This window comes from Petaurus breviceps, unplaced genomic scaffold, assembly GCF_028583685.1.
Source record: "Petaurus breviceps papuanus isolate PSGF00001 unplaced genomic scaffold, PetGlider_PUasm1.0 582, whole genome shotgun sequence".
Taxonomy (NCBI): Eukaryota; Metazoa; Chordata; class Mammalia; order Diprotodontia; family Petauridae; genus Petaurus; species Petaurus breviceps.
The window spans coordinates 3,459,240-3,464,845 of record NW_027186390.1 but is presented as its reverse complement, the minus strand read 5'-3'; positions in this window follow the sequence as shown (position 1 = coordinate 3,464,845).

Below are 5,606 nucleotides of genomic sequence, written 5' to 3'. Positions count from 1 at the left end.
TCTCTCTCTCTCTCTCTCTCTCTCTCTCTCTCTCTCTCTCTCTCTCTGTCCCTCTCTCTCCCTCTCTCTCTTTCACTGTGTTACTCCTTAAAAGTATTTTGCTTCTGACCACTGTCTTCCCAAATCTGCCCTACCTTCTACTGGCTTCCCCCTTTCTCTTATCCCAATTGCAACAAGTAAGGTTTGAAGTGCCCACCAGAAATTATACACCAAAGCCCCCTTAAACCTGCCAGAGGGGACCCCTACTAGGTTCCTTGGAAACTACCAAATAGGCCCCAATAGTAAAGAAATGTTTCACCTGTGTTGCTAGCAACATGCCATAGATTCCCATGGATTCAGGTCTGTTTCGCTTCAGTAGAAATAATACTAAGGCTTTGCCTCAATAGGAACAATACTAAGAAAGCTTTGCTTCAATAAGAATAATACTGAGAATGCTTTGCTTCAATAGAAACAATGCTAAAGGCATCGCACCCCTAAGAAACATATTCTGTTGCTAGCAATCACATTGTCTATAAAATTATGTCTAACAGAAAGCTCGGGACTTTCTTTCCCTCTGAGAGTGTTCTAGTGCTGCTTCTCCTCCTCCTGGAGCTGAAACCCAGCACAACATATGGGCATTGTAAGAGAGTGTTGCCCCCAGTGCCAGCAAAAAGTCCCTTGTAATTTCCTCCTGACCAGTTGTCCAACCCTCTTACCTTCTGAGGGTTGAAAGCTCTGGAAGCTGCTGTTGCCTATTCAATTGTTCCCAAGGCCTGTTCCTGGCTTGTGTCAGGTTTGGTCCACCACTGGCTTCCTAATGCATGGACCCATGCTATCTTTTGCCAGGGCTCAGGGCATCATTTCTGCCTTCCTGGGTGTGGACTCTGCTGGATCATACTTCACTTGCACCCCAATGAAACTGACCTCTTCTGCTGAACTTCAAATTGTTTTTTGCAAATTGGCTAAAACGATAGATGTACTTCATTGGGGAATGGCTAAAACATTGTGGTATATGAATGTGATGGAAGACTACTGTACTATAAGAATTGATGAGCCACTTAATTTTAGAAAAAATGTGGGGAGACTTGAATGAAAAAATGAAAATTAAAATGAGCGATCCCAAGAGAATTATGCTCATAGTAATTGAAATATTGTTCTAAGAACAACTTTAAATGACTGATTCATCTTGAGTATCATAAATAGTCAAATCAATTACAAAAGATCTATGAAGGAAGATGCAACTCCAGAGAAAGAGCTGATAAATAGCAGCATGTATAGCATGGTTTTACATACACACATGCACACACATACACGTTTGTGTGTGCGTGTGTGTGTGCTCATGTTTATTTGCTGCTTTCTTGGGGTAAAGTAGGGTGGGGTGGGGAGGGAGGGAGAAAAAAAACATGCACAACAAAGATTTAAAAAAAGCTTAGAAGGAAGCACAGAAAACTCAGTAACCTTGAAAACAGTGTGTAGTATTTATTACATAGTTGTTTTTATTTTATGAGCAATCAGGGTTAAGTAACTTGCTCAAGGTTATACAGCCAGTTATTTCTGGGTGTGGTGCTAAGTGTCGGAGCCCGGATTCGATCCCCAGGTCATCCCATCACTGGAGCCGGTCCTCTTACTCGCTGAGCCACCTGGCTGCCTGATAGTTTTTTTTTTTTTAACAGTAAACAGTCTGAAATGGAAATTCATGGTCTTTTATTGAATACTCTCTTTTTGTTCTGCTGTGTCCTTGGAAATGCCCTTTTTTCTCTTTTTGTATTTTAAGTTTAAAATGAATAAAACTTAAGAAAAAGAAAATGTAATTTTTGAAATTCTTAATCCAATGAATAAAAATACATTAAATCCCCAAAATAAAAATAAGTTGTCTTTGGCTGGAATTTTTTTTCACCCCATTCTTTTGTTAGTTCTGCCATTCCAGAATTCATTTTGAAGTAGTTTTAAAAAAATATATTTGAAAGGGAGATTGGGAGAACTCAAGCAAATCTCTGACTTTACTCCAGCATCTTGACTCTGTTTTTGGTTATTTAATAAAGCACACCTAAAGCTCAAGTGTTGAATGTTGGGGTATAAGTTCCTCAAGAGTAGAGTTGTTTCATTTATTTAATTTTCATCACCACCATCTAGCACAGTGCCTAGCACATAGTAGGCTGATTAATAGGAGGCTGTCTCTACAAAATTGTCTTTGCATAGCACCAAATGTTGGACCTAGTGTACTTAATCTGTGTGTTTGATAAATACTTTTGATGATGGTGATAGGGTGTGTGTGTGTGTATGTGTGTGCCAGATGCATGGATATTGATACATTGAGGGAGAGGGAGAGGAAAGAGAGGAGAAAGAGAGAGATAGAGAGAGAGAAAAAAAGAGAGAGAGAGACAGAGAGAGAGAGACAGAGAGAAACAGAGAGAGAGAGGGAGACAGAGAGAGAGACAGAGAGAGACAGAGAGAGAGACAGAGACAGAGACAGAGAGACAGAGACAGAGAGACAGAGACAGAGAGAGAGACAGACAGACACACAGAGAGAGAAAGAGAGACAGACAGAGAGACAGAGAGAAAGAGAGACAGAGAAACAGAGAGAGACAGAGACAGAGATACAGAGAGAGAGAGAGATTACATGAGACTATAAGAATAAACAAGATATCAATTTTCCTTTCCTAATGATTTGACAATACATACCTTGCCAAAAAGCCTATGGGAAAGTATATAAAAGGAAGCTTATTAAACCAAATCATACCAAATCCAAAGTCTAGAAGAAGAAAAATGATCTTTCTGATAAGGAATGCAAAAACAGAGACTATATCTTGGTTAGTCTCTTAAAGGTCAATCAAAAATTTTCCCATTTTTTTTCTTGGGCTAGAGATAGAATTACCAGATTGGACATAAGAAAATGACCTAAAGGGTTTTTTCTTTCTGTATATTTTGTATTTTCCCCAAGTATTCAGAGCTGACATTTCCAGGGTTCTAAATAGCCATAACTCAATTGCTTTAGATGAAAAAGGATTTCTAGAAGCTTTTAGTTATATTTCTGAAGTCTTATTCAGCACATGAGCAATGTGTTAGGCACCATGGAAAACTTAACTAGAAGATTCCTGGGAACTGGGCTGAGATTCTCTTCCCAAGACTCTGGCTGAGACCTATAAAAGCCTTTTTTTTCACTTCTGAATATTGCTCTGAATTAAATGGGGACATCTATCCACTTCTGGGCATACCAGTAATTCTTGGAGCCTCTTTAGCATGAAGAGTTGTGGTTCTATTCATGAATTTTAGGGAATTTCTCAAAAGTGTCATTACTTTTGTGGTGGAGAGAAGAATAAAAAAATATTTTGCCAAATTTCTACCTGTCACATAAGGTCTAATAATTAGTGGTGGGAATCTGTGGCCTTGAGGCCATACATGGCCCTCTAGATCTTCAAGTGTGGCCCTTTGTCTGAATTCAAACTTGTTCTGTGATGTTTGGATTTGATCAAAGGGCCACACTTGAAGACCTAGAGGACCATGTGTGACCTCGAGACCACAGGTCCCCACCCTGATCTAGTTTAAAAGTTGTTTATTGTATGAAGCCTTCCTCAGTGCTCTTGGCCTGAAGGGTTCTCTCTTCTCAATTAACATAGTTTATTAATATCTCTTCTTGCTCTTTCACAATTTATTTTCTACTACACTGTAAATATAATATGAAAAATAGTATCTGTACCTATTTCATCTCCTCTACCATACTAGGAATTTCATGTGGGTAAGGATAGAGCAAACTATTTAAGTGCCATGAAGACAAGATAGTAGGGTAGAAATAACCTTGGAAGACAGGAGACCTGAGTTCTAGTCCAAGCTCTATCAGTACATTACTACTGCATGACTTGAACCACCTGGCCCTATGTTTATGTCATCTCTTAAGTGAAGACTGTGTAAGAGAGAAGCTCGCGTTCTAAAAATCTGAATTCAGTATTCATGTCTTCTATATTAAAAACAAAAACAAAATAATAACATTGAGGCAACTTGGCATCATGAATACAATGCTAAACTGGGACTCAGAGGACCCTGGGTTCAAGTACTGCCTCGGAAACTCAGTAGCTATGTGAGCATGGTCATGTTATAATTTCCTGGAACTTTATTTACTTCGTCTGTTAAACACACCACAGTTGAATTCCATGTGCATCTTATCTTGCTTTTAGATTCCTCAGTTTTTTTCAAAGCCCAGTTCAGATGTCACCTCCTATAAGAAGCAAGTCCACCTGCTAGTGTATCCCAATCTTGACCCCTTTGTATCGATTTTGAATGTATTTTGTACATTTTTGTATTTCGGCATGTCATCTCTCCTCATACAATATAAGCTCACTAAGGGCACATATTGCTTCATTTTTTTACTTTGTATGCCCTGCTGTTCTGTAGTGTATATGGACTATATATGTCAGGACATATATAGTAGATACTGAATATATTCCCCTTGATAATTTGGTTGCTTATATATGTCACTGAAGTTTCCTTTCTGCATAGAGATCATTCTGGCTAATATGCTGCATATTTATATTGGAGGGGGGTTGTCACTTGCAATTTTGTATCTTTAGAGATTGTGGTTTGTAAACAATTATTTATATCACCAGGAGAATGATTTTACTATGTAAAATATACCTACACATACACACACATATGCACACATATGCACACTTTCCTAAATGAAATCTAGCTCACTCTCCTCCTTCTAGTCAGTTATGATCCAGTACATTGAGTATCCATCTATGTGCCTACCCAGGATCTATGTACTAACAATGATCTAACAATGAATTCCATAAATGTCATAAAAAGACAGGCTTCATCTGTGTGTGTGTGCATCAGGTCAATGTTTTGAGTATCCAAGAAGCCCTATAGCATGCTGAGGCTTGATTCAATTGCATTCAATTCAATAGTCATTTTTAAGTGTCTAGAAAAATGGTGGTGAACCTGTGTCCTCAAGGCCACATATGGGCTTCTAGGTCCTTGAGTGCAGCCTTTTGATTGCGTCCAGGTTTTACAGAACAAATCCTTTTATTAAACGGATTTGTTCTGTGGAGTTTGTATTCAGTCAAAGAATCACACTTGAGGATGTAGAGGGCCACATATGGCCTTGAGGCCACAAACTCTCCACTCCTGGTCTAGTATGTGCTGGACACTGTGCTATATATTGGGGGCTATCCACCCTGAGCATGTGAAGACTTCCTCTGATGGAATGAGAGGATTAAAATAATTTGTTCCAGTGGTGATGAAGGTGGTTGGAACACTTGGAGTCGGTCAGACATTGAAGAGCTAAGCTTATCCACTGCATCCTGAACCATCACCAGACATCCATTTCATTTTTTTTCCATTGGACTTTGATAAATGTGGAAGAAAGAGTGAGTTTGATGGCTTTGCTCAACACTGCCTCACTCAGATTCAGTTCATGTGCCAGGCAAGACCTCTTCCTCTGATGTCATTGGTCCTCTTCAAAAATGAAGGATGAACAACATATGCCAGAGGTACAAACATGAAGGTAATACACAGATATGGATAAACAGACAGACAGGCAGACAGACAGACAGACAGACAGACAGAGAGAGAGAGAGAGATAGATAGATAGATAGATAGATAGATAGATAGATAGATAGATAGATAGA